At 39.3% G+C, this 21,903-nt stretch overlaps 2 long non-coding RNA genes across 3 annotated transcripts in view; one reads left to right on the top strand and one right to left on the bottom strand.

Annotated features, from left to right (window-relative positions):
- LOC110743227 overlaps positions 1-1,867 on the bottom strand; it is a 38,511-nt gene extending 36,644 nt beyond the window's left edge. For both annotated transcript variants that reach the window (XR_002521933.2, XR_002521932.2), the window contains exon 1: positions 1,779-1,867. This is a non-coding gene — a long non-coding RNA (uncharacterized LOC110743227). The remainder of the gene's footprint in view (positions 1-1,778) is intronic.
- A 145-nt stretch (positions 1,868-2,012) lies between these two features.
- Positions 2,013-20,621, top strand: LOC103884215. Its single transcript, XR_646729.2, has 2 exons — positions 2,013-2,071; positions 20,328-20,621. It is a non-coding gene; the product is annotated as an uncharacterized LOC103884215 (long non-coding RNA).
- Positions 20,622-21,903: the final 1,282 nt, after the last annotated feature.

Below are 21,903 nucleotides of genomic sequence, written 5' to 3' on the forward strand. Positions count from 1 at the left end.
ATGGATTATCTTATTTAATTTTTATAGCCATATTATAGGAGAGCTCTTATGAAAAACAACCACTACAAAAAGAACCTGAGGCTTAGATAAGAACTTTGTCTTCTCCAAGTTCACAGAAGCAAGTAGTGGAGTATGTGAATCTCATGTACACTAAAGTTTAGAACAACTGGTTAAGGGGTTTAATGAGATGAAAATGACCCCAAGATGATAAAGGGATAATGAATACAGTGTGTGGGATAGAACTACACAAAAACTGCAGTCGGTAACAATATTACAGTTGTGCCTATTTGTACCTGATCTGCTCTTCGTTGTTCATTCTTGGAAATAAATCAAGGGGGAAAGGTGTCTGGAAGCCAAGGTCAGTACCCACCCAGGAAAAGGACTTGGCCACATAGCTTGTCAGTTTTAAATCAGATGACTGAGACCTGGAAGACTTCCATCCTAGCGGGAGAGCAGAGTCCCTACTGTAAAGTTGAGGAAGAAGTTGCACATGGATAAACTTTGGTAGACAGGTAGCATAGTGATATACTAGAATGGGCCCAGGAGGAGCATCTACCAGGAAAGTGTCATGCAAAACAATTCCAGACCCGATGTGCCAGTGGCATGAATAGTAACGTTCTCCTTGCTGTGGTTAGGTTTGTCATTGTGTCCAGAGTTCCTTCCAGTGGGTTCTTGGTCTCGCTGACTTCAAGAATGAAGCCGGGGACCCAGCGGCAACCCGCTCGGGACCCCCTCCACACTGTGGAAGCTTTGTTCTTTCGTTCTTTACAGTAAACCTCTCTGCTGCTCACTCTTTCGGTCCGTTTCACCTTATAAGAGCTGTAACACTCACCGCGAAGGTCCGCGACTTCATTCTTGAAGTCAGCTAGACCAAGAACCCACCGGAAGGCACCAACTTCGGACACGTCATGACCACTGAAGAGAAATGAATATACAGGTGAAAGGATCTCAGGGAAGCAGCTGAGGGGGCTGTCAGAAAGATTTTTTCTCGCTTGGCTTACCACAAAGAACTATTTGTTAGCGAGACCATACATTATTTGGGTTAAGTACATGCGTATATGAGTCAAATATGTTCCAGTTGCAAACATGGGTTTGCATTTACCAACTCCATAATTCAGGACATTTTTAACCCTTTCTGAACCTTCAATGTTTGTCTATAAAATGAAAATAATTCTTTTCAGAGCATTTTGAATAATTAAATTAAATCATATCTAAAACACTGACAGTCAATAAATGTTCCTCCCCTTATACTGTTTTAGAGACATGGTGCTTACAAGTGTGTACTGTGGTGTCACTGGCCAAAGGAAGATGTCCAGGTGGTACATGGGTCTCTGCCCAGAAAATTCAGGAAGTCCCAACTAAATGGAAGAATAGTCAGGACTCAGAGATCAGAACAAGCAGTGCATCTGGAATCTCTATTTCAGGCAAGATTTCAACCTAAAAACAACTGTCACGTGTCTTTGAGATATCCGACTTGGATACTAAGTGCCAAGAACAGGAAACATGATTGATATTGAAGAAAGAAAACGCACATAACAGCTGATTCAAGGAATCTTTTTATCAGTGCAGAAAAAGTGAGCCTGGCATGGAAGCAAAGGCTGGCTGAGATTAGGGTTCCTTAGCTACTTGTTCCTGAGACAGAACTTCTCAAATAAGTTTAAAACTGTATTAGTTATCCATTGCTTTGTAATGGATTTTGCCAAAATTTACCAGCTTGTGGCAACAAATATTTCTTATTCCACATCATTTTGTGCGTCAGGAATCCGGGAGTGGCTTACCTAGGTGGTTGTGGTTCAGGGTCTCTCATGAGGTTACATCAAGCTGTTGGCTGGGGCTGCAGTCTTTTAAGTTGTTGACGGGACCCAGCTTCTCCCCAGCTGCTGGCTGAAGGCCTCCGTTTCTCACCCTATGTATCTCTCTATAGTCTGCCTAAGTGGTGACATGACAACTAGAGCAATAGATTCTGGGTGATGTCACACTACTTTTATGACATGTGATTTCTGTTTAATTCTATTGACAGAAGTTAGTCACCAAGTCCAGCCCACATGAGATGGCACAGGTTTGCACAAAGGTATTAAATGAGGGGATGAAGCTATTTGGCACCTTCTTTAAGACTGGCACCACAGGAATTGTGGTGCCACATTTAGGGTCTACTGTTTTTTCTTGGTGGTGATAAGGGGGTAATTACAAGAAATGGAGTTACGGGAAGGCTCAAATACTGATGGTAAAAAGAGCTCTAATTGTGTGTAGGTTCTGACTATTTAGCTTTCGTATATCAATGCCTATTCTCATCTGTGCACAAGTATTTCAACCTCTGAATTACAGTTTAAGAGAATTCCTTTTGTAATTTCATGTAAATTGTATGTTTTGTGTTTTTTAAAAGGAAACATATTCATTGTTTAAAAAATAGAAAGGAAATAAAAGTTCTCTGCAATCACCTCACCCAGAGATAATCACTATTAATACGTGGATGAACACTTTAGACATTTCTAAACCATATAAACACATATAACTATATTGTTATGTAATTGTACATAAATTTACAATAATATTGCACCTGCTTGTAAGCAATAGCTTTTTTCATTTGATGGTATGTTATGAACTATTTTCCATGTCAATAAATATAACTCCATACCATCATTTTTAGTGGCGACAATATGTTGCATTGTATGGATGCTCTATAATTACTCCTCCGATCACTTGTTATTTGATATTAAAGTTGTTTCATATGTGTGTTTTTATAGAAATAAAATGTACGGCTGTAGGAATGCCCAGCTTAAGCCAAACCCAAATTATAATGCTTTCATTATCATTGCTTTCTGTCCTTTTCCATACCTTTTTATAATACAGTGAAAATGTCAATGTTTCTCAGTTATTTGTGAAAGATTTTAAATGTTTTTAAGGATTTCAAGAGGCCAGAAAATGCAGAGAAATGTGTAATACAAGAGGGTTTTCCTGCCTTCTGGATAGTGTGAACTTTATTAATTTGATAAGATCCAGAGCTTATACTCTCTCCGTTCTCTCATCTTATATAACACATTGAAGATACAAAGAGACATTTAACAATCATTGGTGAAATTAGCTCCCCAGACAAAACCTTAGTTTAAAAATGCACTGAGTACCAAGCACTTGACTCCTGACTGTACCTCAATTGCTCCATGCTTAATCATTTCTCCCCATGAAAGTATATAAAAACTACCCTTGAATCACGTAACTATGGTGACCATATCATTCATCACCCAAATGGGACACTTTAGAGAGTAAAATCAGAATTATTAATAATTATATGGGACAATTGGCATAACCAAAACTGTCCCAGGCAAGCTGGGACATACAATCAACCCAAATAGATCGGTTAAGGAAACTGAGGCATAGATTGCTTATGTGAACTATCGGAATTCACAGCTAGTAAATTACACATCGCCTGTTCCAGATCCATTCCCTTATCATGGATTTCTGGGTTCCCGAATATCTTTGCAAGTTTGTTCTCTGCAGGTGCCACTTCTTCCTATTAGGTGGGATTTCATGTCTTTATTGGAAATGCTTACTTTATTGGAAATTACTTTCTTTATTGGAAATGCATATATATATGCACACACACATATCCAATATATTGGATATATTATATAAATATAATAAACATATTTATATGAATATATATCTATATATGTATGGATTTTTATACATATGAATACATCTATATTTTATATATGGATATGCATATAATATGGATGTATTTCTCTTTCCCTAGATGTAATAAACAACTATTAAATACTGAATGTCTTCTGCATTTTCATGGAATTGAGAAAAGTGCAGAGGGGTAGTTCATAGGTCCACCACTAGAGAGAGTGCTGGCCAAGAGTTAGTGTCTGTAGCCTGGAAGTTCCGTGCTTTATGAAAAAGGAACAAGAGCGGAATTTGTTCCCTTATGTCTCCAGGAGAATGAGAAACTTTTGTATACAGCAAGAGACTCTTTCTCCCTACTTCTATGTCAAACTTTGTTTTTTTTTAGCTATTGACTGAATTCTAACATCTATCAGTAACTTTTGCTGCTCCATCTGTGTCTTTTTTTCCCAGAACCCTCTACTGTTTCCTCCTTTTTTTCAGGAGGGTCCCCCATTCCTCACAGGCCTCCTATCCAGTTTAGAGAGTATTTGAGAGGTTTTGTGGCTGCATTGTCTTAGAAAAGGAGCCCACATCGAGATCCCTTTGCCTCCACTCTTAAGCTGATTCGGCACAGTGCCATCTTGAAACTGGACACACTACTAAAGCACGTCCTGCTCTAGGGACCAGGGGTTATTGACTCTTTTCAGCTTTGAGTGCCTGCTGTCATTCCATCACATTTCCGTGAATGTCTGGAACACCATGCCCTTGGCTGCCTACAGCTAGGATCTGACAGAATTATTGAGATCCTAGCATCTAAATCTACACAAGACCTCCACAATCTCTCTGCAGGAAACTGATGGATCTGCATAGAAGGGAAGCTGTTGAACAGTCAACCATGCCACTGCATTTGCCCTGATTTTCTGGAAAGACCATCACACAGCTAGCCAGCCTGCTTGTGCATATATAGCTTGACAGTCAGCCCAGTGATTACCCAGCCCCACACAGAGAGCCCACCAGATAACCTGTTGGCCCTCCATGCCCACTTACACTGGGCTAGAAATCCAAGCTAGTGCCCTCATCCTCAGCAAAAACATGTCACCACTATCACAAACCTCTGCAGCTTAAGTCATTGAGGCAATCCCAGATATCACTAATGAGGATAAAAACTGAAGAAACTGTATGGAGGCCACACTACTGAGTCCAACCGAAACCAAAGCCAATGCACCATACCCAAACAACCCATAGGACTCATCTATGATTTACTCCATAAAATTAGAAAAAGTAACCCTTCCACTAAATGCATAGATATCAACAGAGAGACACAGGAAACATGGAAAAAGGAGAAAAAATAACTTCTCCAATGGAGCACAATAAGTCTCCAGTAACAGACCTCAAAGAAAAAAATATTTACAAAATGCCTGAAAAACAATTCAAAAATAATGATCTTAAGAAAATTCAGTGAGATATGAGAGAACATAAACAAAATTTCAATGAAATTAGGAAAACAGTTCATGATTTGAATGAGAAATTCAACAGAGATAGGTATTATATAAAAATAAACAAAGTCTTGGAGCTGAAGAATTCAAAAATAGAAATTTAAAAAATACAATTGAGAGCTTCAATAACAATCTAGATAAAACAAAAGAATTTTTAAACTTGAAGTTTTTTGAAATAGCCCATTCAGAAAGAAAAAAAAATAATTTAAAAAGAATTAAAAAGACTATAAGACCTCTAGGACAACATTAAGCAAACAAATATTTATGCTATCAAATTGTCAGAGGGAGATGAAAGGGAGAAAGGCATGAAAAACCAATTTAAAAAATAATAGGTAAAGACTTTCCAAGTCTTGGAGAAATATGGGCATTCAGATCCAGGAAAAGTGAAGGTCTGCAAAGACATAACACTCAAAAAGTTACCCTTTAGATCACATTATAATGAAGCTGCCAAAAGTCAAAGGCAAGATAAAGAGATAATTCCAAAAACTACAAGAGAAAAGCATAAAATCATGTATAGGGGCTCAACATAAACCTTATAGGCCAAGAGAGAGTAAAGTGATATATTGGAAGTGCCAAAAGGAAAAAAAAAAAAAAAAACGCCAGCCAATAGTACTATATTCAGTAAAGATATAATTGCTATCATGAAAACACATGAAAGTATAATACCAATAGAAATAAATGCATAAATCAAACTCAGAAGTTTTCAGTGTTATGGTGCTATGTAAATCTTTCATGCCTCTAGTATGAAGATTTAAAGTCAAATGGTAAAAACAACAACATACAGATTTACAGTAGTCTATTATAACTACAAGACTCTATGTTAGCCCCATGTTAAGCATAAAGAAAGAAATTACAGCAGATGAATGAATGAAGCAAAGAAAGGAAACAAAGCTGAGCATACAGAAAACCACCATATTAGAGAGGCCAACAGCAAAAGGATAAGAGAGGAACAAAAACCTACAAAACAACCAGAAAACAATTACCAAAATGACAGGAATATTTCTCGACTTATCAACAATAAACCTGAATGTAAATGGATAAAATTTCCCAACCAAAAGAGACAGAGTGGTGAATAGTTTTTTAAAGACCTTACTATATGCTGCTTATAAGAGACTCCTCTCCCTATTAAAGACAAACAGACTGAAAGTGAAGAAATAAGATAAGATACTCCATGCAAATGGAAACCAAAAAGCAGAGAAAGTAGCCACTCATTTCAGATAAAATAGACTTTAAATAAAAATTTTAAATGAGATAAAGCAAGTCATTGTGTAGTGATAAAAGGAGCAACTGAACAACAAAGATAACAGGTGTGTATACATATATCTATGTACATATATATACATATAGATGTATATATACACACCCAACACTAGTGCACCCAACTATATAAAACAAATATTATTAGATCTAAAGGGAGGGATAGGTTATAACACAATAATAAGAAGAAATATCAATACCCAACTTTCTACAATGGACAAAATAATTTAACAAACATCAGGCTTTAACTGCACCAAATGAATCTAACAAATATTTACGAAACACTCCATCCAGCAGCTTCAGAATATGTATTCCTTTTAACTATACAACAAATATTCTTCAATATAAATGATATGCTAGGCCACAGAAGTAGTATTACAAATTTAAGAGGATAAAATTAAATCAAGTTTTTTTAACCACAATATTATAAAACTAGAAATTAACAACAACAAACAACTTTGGAAACTTTCACAGAAATACTTGGAAATGAAACAACATGCTCTTAAATAACCAATGGGTCAGTGAAGAAATTAAAGGGAAATTTTAAAATAATTATTTAAACAAAAGAGAACAAAACTATGTTATCTCAATACCTATGAGCCACACAGACACAAAAAAAATTCTAAAAAAGATGTTTGTAGCAATAAGCACATACATTAAAAATACTCACACCTGTAATTCAAGCACTTTTGGAGGCTGAGACAGGTGGATCATGAGGTCAGGAGATTGAGACCATTCTGGCTAACATGGTGAAACCCCATCTCTACTAAAAATACTAAAAAATTAGGTGGGTGTGGTGGCACGTGCCTGTAGTCCCAGCTACTCGGGAGGCTGAGGCAGAAGAATAGCTTGAACCTGAGAGGTGGAGGTTGCAGTGAGCCAAGATTGCGCTACTGGACTCCAGCCTGGGTGACAGAGCGAGACTCATTCTCAAAAAAAAGAAAAAAAATAAAAAGAACCTTAATAAATAGCCTAAAGAAGCACCACAAGAAACTAGAAAAAGAACAAACTAAACTACAAATGAGTCGAAGTAAGAAAATAATAAAGCTCAGGGCAGAAATAAACAAAACAGAGATGAGGGCAATAAGCAAATAAACAAAACAAAGATGGGGAAAAAAGAATATTAGCAAAATTTTTTAAAAGGTAAACAAAATTAACAAACCATTAGCTAGACTAACTAAAAATAAATAAATAAATAAATAAATAAATAAATAAAGAAGATGTGAAGAAGTAAAATCAGAGGTGAAAAAGAAGACATTCTGATGCATATCACAGAAATACAAAGGACTATAAAAGACAATTATCTACTACTATACACCAACCAATTTGATGTCATACAAGGAATGAATACATTTCTGGATACATAAAACCTACCAAGATTAAATTATAAAGAAATAAAAAATGTGAACAGACCAAAAATGATTGAGACAATTGAATCACTAATTTAAAAATCTTTCATCAAAGACAAGCACAGGACCTGGATGGCTCCACTGCTGAATTCTACCAAACATTTAAAGAAGAACTAATATAAATCCTTATTAAATTATTCCATAAAATTAAACAGAAGGGGAGACTTCCAAACTCGCTTTACAAGGCCAGCAATACTCCACCTCCAAAACTGGACAGGTACACACAAAAAAAGAAAACTACAGATGGTAACCCTGATAAACATAGATGTAAAATTTATCAACAAGATACTAACAAATCAAATTAAATAACACATTAAAAACAGCCTTCACTATAATGAAGTAGGACTGATATCAAAGATACAACAATGGTTCAACATATGCAAATTAAGAAATATAATACACCACATTAATAGATAAAAAGACAAAACCTTATGATCATTTTAATAGACGCAGAGAGGTATTTGACAAAATTCAACATTGTTTTATGATTAAAACTCTCAACAAACTAGGTGTGAAAGATACGTACCTCAACAAAATTAAGGCTATAGATGGCAAACTCTCATATAACATTACAATGAATAGGAAAAAGTCGAAGGCTTTTCTTGTAGCATTAGGAACAAGACAAAGATGTTCAGCTATATGGCTTCTATTTCATATACTACTAGAATTTAGAGCAATTAAGCAAGAGAAAGTAATAAAGAGCATCCAAATTGGAAAGGAAAATATCAAATTATCATTTGTAGATAACATAATCTAATATATACAAAATCCTAAAGATTCCACCAAAAAACTGTTAGAATAAATGAATTTAGCAAAATTGCAAGATACAAAATCTACACAGAAAATCAGTAGTGTTTTTTATATGTTATTAGTGAACTATGTGAAAAATCAATCAAGAAACCAAATCCATTTACAATAACTATAAAAAAACCCAAAGATACTCAGGAATAAATTTAAATAAAGAGAGGAAATATCTGTGCATGGAGAAATACAAAATGTTGATAGTAGAAATTAAGGAGAATGAAAATAAATGAAAAACCCCATGTTCATGGATTGAAAAACATTGTTAACATGACCACGTTACCCAAAGTAATTTACAGATTTAACACAATGTGTATTAAAATACCAATAGCATTTTTTGCAGACATAGAAAATACAATACAAGAATTCATTTGGAAACACAAAAGAGCCTGAATCGCCAAAGCAATCCTGAGCAAAAAGAAAAAAGCTGCAGATATGATACATCTGACTTCAAAATATATTACAAAAGTATGGTAACCCAAACAGCAGGGTGCTGACATAAATACAGACACATAAATCAATGGAATAAAATAGACAGCCTAGAAATAAATGAATGAGCCTGGAAATAAATGAATACACCTATAGCCAACTAATATTTGCCAAAGGTGCCAAGAACACATATTAAAGACAGTCTTTTCAATAAGTAGTGCTGGGAAAATTGGATATACGCATGCAGAATAATGAGACTAGATTCCTACCTCTGACTATATACAAAAAGCAATTAAAAATGAATTAAGGACTTAACTATAAGACATGAAATTATAGAAGTCCTAGAAAAAAATCACAGGGGAAATGCTTCACAATATTGGCTGCAAAAGAATTTTAAAATTATACATGAAAAGGAAGGCAACAAAAACAAAATTAAACCAATAGGATTATATCAAACTAGAGATATTTTATACAGCAAAGGAAACAACAGAGGAAAGAGAACCTATAGAATAGAAGAAAATCTCTTTCAAACTATAGAATTGACAAGATGTTAATTTTCTTGAATATGTACGAAACTTTAAAAACTCAACAGCAAAAAGAATAAGTTGATTAAAACACGGCCAATATACCTTAATAGACATTTCGCAAAAGGAGACGTACAAATGGCCAAAGGTATACAAAAAAATGATTACCGTCACAAATCATCACAGAAATGCAAATCAAAACCACAACGAGATATTACATCACGCCAGGCAGAATGGTTGTTATCAAAAAGACAAAAGAAACCATGTGTCGGCAAGGATGTAGAGAAAAGGATGCATTTACATATTCTTGGTGGGATTATAAACTAGTATAACCATTATGGAATACAGCACGAAGGTTCCTCAAAAAATTAAAAATAGAACTACCATATGATGAAGCAATCCCATTACTGTGTATAAATTCAAAATGAAAGCAGCTGGAGAGGAGGAGGTGGAGCATGATGGCTGAACAGAAGCCTTCAGCAATTGTCTCCACTGCAGGAATACCACATTTAACAACTATTTACGCACACAAATAAATACCTTCATAAGGAACAAAATTCAGGTGAGCCATCACAGTACCTGGTTTTAACATTATATTAAGAAAAAAGGCACTGAAGAGGGTAGGAAAAACAGTCTTGAATCACCTACATCACCCCATCCCTTTTCTGTGGCAGCAGCCATGTGGTGTGGTGTGTAGAGAGAATCTATTCACTTGCAGAAGGGAGAGGGCAGTGATTATGGTAGTTTGCATTGGAACTCTGTGCTGCCCTGTCACATAGAAAGAAACACAGGGAAGGACTCAGCTGGCTTCCATTGAGGGAGAATTTAGACAAGTCCTAGACAGAAGTGAACAACCCATCCCAACAAGTGGCTCTAAGTTTCCAGCAGGCCCTGCCCATGGGCAGGCTGGTCTTGAACTCCTGGCTTCGTGATCCATCCACCTCAGCCTCCTAAAGTGCTGGAATTACAGGCATGAGCCACCACACCCGGCCAGATGATGTAATCTTATATGTGGGAAAACTTAAGACTCTACCAACAAAAACTATTAAAACAGATAAACAAAGTAAAGTTGCAGAATACAAAATCAACATATAAAAATCAGTAGCATTTCTATATGCCAACACTGAATAATCTGAAAAATAAATCCAGAAGTAATAGATAAAAAATGTGGTACATAGAAACAATGGACTACTATTCAGCTGTTAAAAAAATGAATTCCTGTCATTTGAGACAACACGCATAGAACTGGAGGATGTTACGTTATGTGAAATAAGCCAGGAACAGAAAGACAAACTTCACATGTTCTCATTTGTTTATGGAAGCTAAAATTCAAAACAATTAAACTCATGGAGATGGAGAGTAGAATGACGGTTACCCAAAGCTGGGAAGGGTAGTGTTTGTAGGGGTTTGGGAGAAGAGGAGGTGGTTAATGGGCATAATATAGTCAGAAAAATACAGTTGAATAGAATTAACAAGATATAGTATTTGATAGCACACCAGGGTGACTACAGTCAATAATAATTTATTGTACATTTCAGAATAGCTAAAAGTGTATAATTGGATTGATTTTTTTGTAACACAAATGATAAATGCTTGATGTCATGCATATCTCATTTACCTGTACATGATTATTATGCATTGCATGCCTGTATAAAAACATCTCATGCATCTCATAAAGAAATACACCTACTAGGTACCCACAAGTATTAAAAATAAAAAAGTTTATTTCAGCGCTATTTACAGTGCGCAAGATACAGAATCAACCTAAGTGTTCAACAATGGATGCATGGATAAAGAAAAAGGGGTATATATACTCGATGGAATACTTCAGCCATAAAAAGCAGTGAAATTCTGTAACGCAACAACATGAATGAATCTGGAAGGTATCATCTGAGTGAAGAAAACTAAGGCACTGAAAGGCAAATACCTCATCTCACTCATATGTGGAATCTAAAATAAAAGTTTTTTAGGCTGCAATCAAAGAAGCAGAATGCAGAACAGTGATTAGAGATGGGGAAGTGGGGTAGAGGAAGAAGAATGGGGAACGACTGTTCAACAGGTACACAGCTCCTATTAGGATTAATAATTTCTGGTGGTCTACAGCACAGTAGGGTGACTATCCTTAAGAGTAAAGTGTTTTACATTACAAAATAGCTAGAAGAGAAGTATTCGAATGTTCTCACCACAAATAAACAATGAATGAGGTGATAGGTACACTAACTATCCGAATTGAATCATTGTATATGTATCAAAACGTCAAATTGTACCTCATATTTTAAGTACGATAAAAAAATGTGTCAATTTACAAAGAAAGGACGGGCGCAGTGGCTCATGCCTGTAATCCCAGCACTTTGGGAGGCCAAGGCGGGCGGATCACGAGGTCAGGAGATCCAGACCACGGTGAAACCCCGTCTCTACCAAAAATACAAAAAATTAGCCGGGCACGGTGGTGGGAGCCTGTAGTCCCAGCTACTTGGGAGGTTGAGGCAGGAGAATGGCGTGAACCCGGGAGACGGAGCTTGCAGTGAGCTGAGATAGCGCCACTGCACTCCAGCCTGGGTGACAGAGAGACTCCATCTCAAAAAAAAAAAAAAAAAGGAAATAGGACTATTCCATGTTCCTTAATACAAAGAAAAATTCAATGTGAGCCTGAAAACAGTGACTAAGAACAGATCATATTTTATGTATGTCAGGCCTCTGAGCCCAAGTCAAGTCATTGCATCCCCTGTGACTTGCACGCCCAGATGGCCTGAAGTAACTGAAGAATCACAAAAGAAGTGCAAATTCCCTGCCCCACCTTAACTGATGACATTCCACCACAAAAGATGTGAAAATGGCCGGTCCTTGCCTAAGTGATGACATTACCTTGTGAAAGTCCTTTTCCTGGCTCATCCTGGCTCAAAAAGTTCCCCACTGAGCACCTTGTGACCCCCACTCCTGCCCGCCAGAGAATAACCCCCCTTTGACTGTAATTTTCCTTTACCTACCCAAATCCTATAAAATGGCCACACCCTTATCTCCCTTCGCTTACCCTCTTTTCAGACTCAGCCCACCTGCACCCAGGTGAAATAAACAGCCATGTTGCTCACACAAAGCCTGTTTGGTGATCTCTTCACATGGACGCGCATGACATTTTGGTGCCGTGACTCGGATCAGAGGACCTCCCTTGGGAGATCAATCCCCTGTCCTCCTGCTCTTTGCTCTGTGAGAAAGATCCACCTATGACCTCTGGTCCTCAGACCAACCAGCCCAAGGAACATCTCACCAATTTTAAATTGGGTGAGCGGCCCCTTTTTTACTCTCTTCTCCAACCTCTCTCACTATCCCTCAACCTCTTTCTCCTTTCAATCTCTCCCTTCTCTTAATTTCAATTCCTTTCATTTTCTGGTAGAGACAAAGGAGACACATTTTATCCATGGACCCAAAACACCTGCGCCAGTCACGGACTGGTGTTTAATCCCTTGGTGTTTAATCATTGCAGGGATTACTCTGATTACTCACCCACGTTTCAGGTGTCTGACCACGCTGCAGGGACACCTGTCTTGGTCCTTCACCTTTAGCAGCAAGACCCGCTTTTCCGGGGAAGGGGAAAGCACCCCGACCCCTTCTCTCCCTGTTTCTACCCCTTCTCTGCTTTTCTGAGGGAGGGGCAAGAACCCCGACCTCTTATTTTTGCGCCCCAATCTCTTATTTTTGTGCCCCAATACCTTATTTCTGCTCCCCGACCCCTTTCCTGCTTTTCTGAAGGGCAGGAACCCCTGAACTCCTCCTCTCTGTGTCTCTACTCTCTCTTTTCTCTGGGCTTGCCTCCTTCACCATGGGCAACCTTCCACCCTCCATTCTTCCTACTTCTCTGTAGCCTGTGTTCTCAAGAACTTAAAACCTCTTCAACTCACACCTGATCTGAAACCTAAATGCCTTATTTTCTTCTACAATGCCGCTTGACTCCAATACAAACTCGACAGTAGTTCCAAATAGCCAGAAAACGGCACTTTCAATTTTTCCATCCTACAAGATCTAAATAATTCTTGTTGTAAAATAGGCAAACAGTCTGAGGTGCCTGACGTCCAGGCATTCTTTTACATATCAGTCCCTCCCTAGTCTCTGTTCGCTTCTCCCAAATCTTCCTTCTTTCCCTCCCGCCTGTCCCCTCAGTCCCAACCCCAAGAGTCGCTGAGTCTTTCCAGTCTTCCTTTTCTACAGACCCATCTGACCTCTTCTCTCCTCGCCAGGCTGAGCTAGGTCCCGATGTTCCCTCAGCCTCGGCTCCACCACCCTGTAATCCTTTTATCACCTCCCCTCCTCACACCTGGGCTGGCTTACAGTTTCCTTCCGCGACTAGCCCTCCCCCACCTGCCCAGCAATTTCCTCTTAAAAAAGTGGCTAGAGCTAAAGGCATAGTCAAGATTAATGCTCCCTTTTCTCTATCTGACCTCTCCCAAATTAGTTAGCATTTAGGCTCTTTTTCATCAAATATGAAAAACCCAGCCCAGTTCATGGCCCGTTTAGCAGCAACCCTGAGACGCTTTACAGCCCTAGACCCTGAAAGGCCAGAAGGCCATCTTATTCTTAATATGCATTTTATTTTATTACCCAATCTGCTCCCAACATTAAATAAAACCCCAAAAATTAAATTCCAGCCCTCAAACCCCACAACAGAACTTAAAGAACCTCGTCTTCAAGGTGTACAATAATGGAGTAGAGGCAGCCAAGAAGCAACTTATTTCTGAGATGCAATTCCTTGCCTCCACTGTGAGACAAACCCCAGCCACATCTCCAGCACACAACTCCAAACACCTGAACCGCAGCTGCCAGGGGTTCCTCCAGAACCTTCTCCCCCAGGAGCTTACTACAAGTGCCAGAAATCTGGCCACTGGGCTAAGGAATGTCCGCAGCCCGGGATTCCTCCAAAGCCGTGTCCCATCTGTGCAGGACCCCACTGGAAATCGTACTGTCCAACTCACCCAGGAGCCACTCCCAGAGCCCCTGGAGCTCTGGCCCAAGGCTCTCTGACTGACTCCTTCCCAGACCTTCTCAGCTTAGCGGCTGAAGACTGACCTGCCCCATCACCTCGGAAGCCTCCTGTACCATCACAGACACTTTGGGTAACTCTTACAGTGGAGCATAACTCCATCCCCTTCTTAATCAATACGGAGGGTACCCACTCCACATTACCTTCTTTTCCAGGGCCTGTTTCCCTTGTCTCCATAACTGTTGTGGGTATTGACGGCCAGACTTCTAAACCTCTTAAAACTCCCCAGCTCTGGTGCCAACTTGGACAATATTCTTTTAAGCACTCCTTTTCAGTTATCCCCACCTGCCCAGTTCCCTTATTAGGCCAAGACATTTTAACTAAATTTTCTGCTTCCCTGACTATTCCTAGGCTACAGCCACACCTCATTGCTGCCTTTTCCCCCAGTTCAAAGCCTCTTTCACATCCTCCCCTCATATCCCCCCACCTTAACCCCCAAATATAGGATAAAACCTAATCACCCTTACCCCACTCAACGCCAATATCCCATCCCACTGCACGCTTTAAAAGGATTAAAGCCTGTTATCACTTGCGTGCTACAGCATGGGTTTTTAAAACCTATAAACTCTCCTTAAAATTTCCCCATTTTACCTGTCCAAAAACAAGTCTTACAGATTAGTTCAAGATCTGCACCTTATCAACCAAATTGTTTTGCCTATCCACCCTGTGGTGCCCAACTCATACACTCTTTTGTCCTCAATATCTTCCTCCACAACTCACTATTCCATTCTTGATCTTCAAGATGATTTTTCACTATTCCCCTGCACCCTTCATCCCAGCCTCTCTTTGTTTTCACTTAGACTGACCCTGACACCCATCAGACTCAGCAAATTACCTAGGCTCTACTGCTGCGAGGCCGCAAGGACAGACCCCATTACTTCCGTCAAGCCCAAATTTCTTCCTCATCTGTTACCTATCTCGGCATAATTCTCATAAATACACACTCACTCTCCCTGCTGATGGTGTGCGGCTAATCTCCCAAACCCCAATCCCTTCTACCAAACAACAACTCCTTTCCTTCCTAGGCATGGTTAGTGCAGTCAGAATTCTCACACAAAAGCCGGGACCGAGTCCTGTAACCTTTCTGTCCAAACGACCTTACTGTTTTAGCCTAGCCCTCATGTCTGTGCGCAGCGGCTGCCACTGCTTTAATACTGTTAGAGGCCCTAAAAATCACAAACGATGCTCAACTCTCTACAGTTCTCATAACTTCCAAAATCTATTTTCTTCCCCCAACCATCGCTCAAGACAATGGTTATGCTGATAAGGTAGCTAAAAAAGTAGCCATCAAAAGACATCAGATGCTATCGCTGGGGACAATGCTTATGCTGATAAGTTAGCTAAAAAAAAGCAGCTAGCGTTCCAACGTCTATCCTTCACGGCAGTTTTCCGCCTTCACATCGGCCACTCCCACCTACTCCCCCGCTGAAACTTCCACCTATCAATCCCTTCCCACACAAGGCAAATGGTTCTTAGACCAAGGAAAATATCTCCTTCCAGCCTCTCAGGCCCATTCTATTCTGTCGTCATTTCATAACCTCTTCCATGTAGGTTACAAGCCGCTAGCCCGTCTCTTGGAACTTCTCATTTCCTTTCCATCATGGAAATCTATCCTCAAGGAGATCACTTCTCAGTGTTCCATCTGCTATTCTACTGCCCTCAGGGATTGTTCAGGCCCCTCCCTTTCCTACACATCAAGCTGGAGGATTTGCCCCTGTCCAGGGCTGGCAAATGACTTTACTCACATGCCCCAAGTCAGAAAACTAAAATATTTCTTAGTCTGGGTAGATACTTTCACTGGATGGGTAGAGGCCTTTCCCACAGGGTCTGAGAAGGCCACCACGGTCATTTCTTCCCTTCTGTCAGACATAATTCCTCAGTTTGGCCTTCCTAACTCTATATAGTCTGATATTGGACCAGCCTTTAATAGTCAAATCACCCAAGCAGTTTCTCAGGCTCTTGGTATTCAGTGAAACCTTTATATTCTTTACCGTCCTCAATCTTCAGGAAAGGTAGAACGGACTAATGGTCTTTTAAAAACACACCTCAACAAGCTCAGTCACCAACTTAAAAAGGACTAGACAATACTTTTACCACTTTCCCTTCTCAGAATTCAGACCTGTCCTCAGAATGCTACAAGTTCCAGCACATTTGAGCTCCTGTGTGGACACTCCTTTTTATTAGGTCCCAGTCTCATTCCAGACACCAGACCAACTTAGACTGCACCCCAAAACACTTTCATCCCTACTGTCTTCTCTCTAGTCATACTCCTATTCACTATTCTCAAATACTCACAATGCCCTGCTGATGTTTACACTGCTGGTTTACACGGTTTCTCCAAGCCATCACAGCTGACATCTCCTGGTGCTATCCCACACCACCACTCAAAATTCCCTCTTAAAGTAAATAAATAATCTTTGCTGGCAGGGCTATGCTGAGCCTCGTTGGGCACTCTCTAATTAGATGTCCTAGGTCCTCCCAATTCTTAGTCCTTTAATACCTGTTTTTTCTCCTCTTATTCAGACCTTGTGTCTTCCGTTTACTTTTTCAATTCATACAAAACCACATCCAGGCCATCACCAATCATTCAATATGACAAATATTTCTTCTAACGACCCCATAATACCACCCCTTACCACAAAATCTTCCTTCAGCTTAATCTCTCCCACTCTAGGTTCCCACACCGCCCCTAATCCTGCTTGAAGCAGCCCTGAGAAACATCGCCCATTCTCTCTCCATACCACCCCCCAAAAATTTTCGCCACCGCACTACTTCAACACTATTTTGTTTTATTTTTCTTATTAATATAAGAAGGCAGGAATGTCAGGCCTCTGAGCCCAAGCCAAACCATTGCATCCCCTGTGACTTGCATGCCCAGATGGCCTGAAGTAACTGAAGAATCACAAAAGAAGTGAAAATACCCTGCCCCGCCTTAACTGATGACATTCCACCACAAAAGAAGTGAAAATGGCCGGTCCTTGCCTTAGGTGATGACATTACCTTGTGAAAGTCCTTTTCCTGGCTCAATCTGGCTCAAAAAGCTCCCCCACTGAGCACCTTGTGACCCCCACTCCTGCCCGCCAGAGAACAACCTCCCTTTGACTAATTTTCCTTTACCTACCCAAATCCTATAAAATGGCCCCACCCTTATCTCCCTTCGCTGACTTTCTTTTCGGACTCAGCCCACCCGCACCCAGGTGAAATAAACAGTCATGTTGTTCACACAAAGCCTGTTTGGTGCTCTCTTCACACGGATGCGCATGACAATGTGTCAATGAGAAGTACACACAGGCCCAAGTTTTCCTTATGTTTGTTCTCTATTTCTAGGACATCTGAAGGAAGTAGATAAGATACGGGAACATGAAAAGATCCAACTTCACCTCAGGAATTCTTATTTACATTAGAAGAATTAACTGTGAACGATTTCTTTTTCTTTTTGTTAATTTGAAAGTCACTGTCAGGACCTTGGAGAATCTTGATTCTATCGTGGAGGATAGTTAACACTCCTTGTTGCATGGCATCAGTGACTACCTATGTTCCTGTAACCATTTCTGGGTTTAATTAAAATGTTGAACACTGCAGGGTTAAAGACAAGACCATCAGATGCATTACTAGGGAACTCTGTCGATTTTACATTGATTCATTAGTTCTTACCTTATGATTTATGCAATCCCCTATGAAACCAATTATTACACTGTCACTTAATGCACATTTCTAGATCTTGAACATGATGGACTCATGAGATTTTTTGGAAATGCCTTCTTAAATCCAGGTTAAAAAATGTGTGTCTATTTCTGAGTCTAAAATACCTGTCAAAAATTCTAGTAGGTTTAGTTTGTTCTGACTCATTCTGTGAACCAGTGCTGTGTTTTAATGGCTCCTACCTTTTATCTAAGCATTGATCTGTTTAATAATTCAATACATTTTTATTTCTCGTTTTTGTTTTTTTTGTTTTTTTTTGTTTGTTTGTTTGTTTTTGAGACGGAGTCTCGCTGTGTCTCCCAGGCTGGAGTACAGTGGCCGGATCTCAGCTCACTGCAAGCTCCGCCTCCCGGGTTCACGCCATTCTCCCGCCTCAGCCTCCCAAGTAGCTGAGACTACAGGCGCCCGCCACCACGCCCGGCTAGTTTTTTGTGTTTTTAGTAGAGACGGGGTTTCACCATGTTAGCCAGGATAGTCTCGATCTCCTGACCTCGTGATCCACCCGCCTCGGCCTCCCAAAGTGCTGGGATTACAGGCTTGAGCCACCGCGCCCGGCTATTTCTCGTTTATTTTGTGATAAGCATTGTGCTAAATACTTGTTTCAAATCACTATCATTGAATATTTGGTATCTGTGTGGTCTCCTTTTTAAAAATTAAAAAAAAAATTTTGCTCACCAAGTCTTCAAGAACCTAGTTTCCCCAGAATTCTTAGCTAATCATTGCCAATGTTTCTCTGATATCAACTTCCAGACTTTAAAATAAATATCAGATATATAATTTATCTATCACAGACTAGACACCTGAACTCAAAATTATCTAAAGCTAAGCTATGTTTTTAATTTTTTGCTGAAGAGTTTCCTTTTCTTGGGACCTTGTTTTTCCTCTACTCCTTTGAGGATCATATGAAAGTCTTTTGAACCTTTCTATTGACTTAGATTAATTCTGTAGCATGTCCTCACTTCTGTATTCTAGGTTATTTCTTTTATAGCCCATCCCCAACTTTTGGTATTCTTGGAAATGAGAAAACGGGGCAGTAAAAAGTGCCTTTTAGGCATTACCGTGGCTGCTCTGTCTTCCTCTGAGTGATATCTTGCTTCTCTCTATGATTTTTATGGGGATAGTCACTTTTTTTTTTTTTTTTTTTTGATACAGAGTCTCACACTGTTGTCCAGGCTGAAGTGCAGTAGAGTGATCTTGGCTCACTGCAACCTCCACCTCCTGGCTTCAAGCAATTCTCCTGCTTCAGCCACCTGAGTAGCTGGGACTACAGGCACGTGCCACCACACCCAGCTAATTTTTTGTATTTTTAGTAGAGATGGGGTTTCACAATGTTGGCCAGGATGGTCTGGATCTCTTGACCTTGTGATTCTCCCGCCTCAGGTGTGAGCCACCAGCACCTGGCCCACTTTTGTTTTTTGTTATATAGGCACAGTATTTCCAACAAGCCACAGATATTATTGTTTCTGTACTTGAACCCTTATGCCTTAGTCCCAGTTACAGTAGCCTTAGCTACCTGTGACATCTTGTTAGGTTATATCTACTGTGCTATGCATTGATGATCCTGCTGAGTAAATGCAGTAATTCTAGTATAATAAAATAATGTTTCCGGGCAAGATTATATATAAAAATCTTCAAAGTCAATTATTCATTCAATCTTAATAGTTCCAAATAATGACCAGAAATCATATGTGGTTCTATAGTATCAAACCCCATGATTTGGAGGGGCTATTTGTGTATGATTTTTGCGAATATTCCTTAGTAAAATTGTCTATTTTACCTCAAAATCCTGCCTTTGGTTACCTAACAATGGGTTATTTTTAAAAATAATTTGCAAAATTGCTATGCAAGAATGTTTGAAACCACACACTACAGTGAATATTGATTGAGATTGAGTACCTACATCATGAAAAGCTGTGTCTTTTCCCAGAAAACTTACTATGAAAAAAAGAAATAAACAGCAATTAAAATAAAACAAAGCCAAAAATGCAGGCGTATCTCAGAGCCCTAAGGTTATTTTTTTTGTGTGTTTCTTTTCCTTCCCTTTAATTTTTCTTTTCATATTTCCTTCTAGAAACTCTGTCTCCCCAAGAGAAAAAGTCCTCATTGTTGCAAGATCACTAAAAGATTTACAGAAGAAATGGGCTCTTTTGTTTTTGTTCTTCATTCATCTTCTTTCCTTTTGCTAAAACAAATATATTTGCATTCTGAAATCAACAGCATCAGTCAAGTATGCTTTTCGTAGACTAACCTCTAAAAAAAGGTTTCTTTGAACCTTTTGGAGGCTTTGATGGTAAAACTGAAAAGTCCCAAACTATTTTCATTCATCCCACTTGGAATACATCAGAAATTATGTTGCTGAAATTAATGCATGCCAGTTAGTCTTTTGTCTTATTGGCTTTGTGTCAATTTCGTCAGTGGTTTTATTTGTTAAATTGTGCACATCCTACATGACTTTCATACAGAAAGCTCCTCTTGTTTCATGTTTATTTAGGGCTTCCACTTGAAATATTGCATTCTTAGCCTCACAATTCTCCTGTGGTAGAGGCAAGGATGGTATTAATATTTCCATTTCACAGATAGTGAAATGTATATTTAATTGGAATTAGCAATTTGCTAATTGGGCTATAAGTCACCTAGCAAAACCGAAACATGAACTCTGGTCTTATGATTGCATATTCAGTGACATTTCTATATCTCTTTGGCACCAAATCCAGCATTAAGTAGGGAATACGGTTAATGGCTATTCCGTAACCCAAAAATGTCTTTCTAAGTCTGCTTCATCTTGAGGGCATCGCCTCATTTTCACCCTTCTTTTTGTACACATACTTTCAAAAGTATTGTTCAGTGACAAATAATGCTGTGGAAAAAATAGCAGGAGAGGCAATATAGTTTTTAGATGGCCCAGAATCTAAATCTCCCCATCCCCAACTAAAACAAAGAGAGCAACTAAAATACCTAAACAAACACGAATGGACAACTTACAATAAAACTGGGTGATTGGATAGCCCCATAAATCCCCAAAATGTAAGCAGGTGTGGACAAACAACCAACAGCTGTGAGACTCATGCTACACAGCATCTGTGTGGTGGAAAGAGACTCATGTGACACCAGCATCTGTGCATAGAAAGAAGAGAGAAAAATGGGGCACCTGGAAGCTTCAAAAGAGAAGAGCTGCAAAATTGCCACAGGTATTGTTGCAGTTTGCATTACCAGGAAAAAGACAATGAGAGGGATATTTGCATAACAGGCTTTTTTAGGAAGTGATTTTGGGATCCATGCCTATGGAAGGGAGGGAAGAGAAGTAGCACTGGGCAGAGGGAGTGGAGCTGTAATATAATTCTAAAGAGGGCTTCAGCAAATCTCCTGGGAGCTCTGGAGTTGGACTGGATAATTAGAGTCGTTCTAAGATTGGGCAAGGTTGCCTAGACGTTATTATTTTTCCACACTGATTAGCCATTAAGTAGGAGCTAATCCTACAAAGCTTTATGACCTTGGGTGAGTAAGATTATTTTAGCTGTGGCAATCCCCACAGTGAGTCGTAACAGATGGAGGCCCATCTTTTAGCAATCCTTTCAGCAGCTGAAAGAATAAATTTTTCATTCCTGACGAGGAATTTAAGCAGTGCTTCACTGAGTCACCAAAAGCAC

The sequence above is a fragment of the Papio anubis genome, chromosome 3 (assembly GCF_008728515.1).
Source record: "Papio anubis isolate 15944 chromosome 3, Panubis1.0, whole genome shotgun sequence".
Lineage (NCBI taxonomy): Eukaryota > Metazoa > Chordata > Mammalia > Primates > Cercopithecidae > Papio > Papio anubis.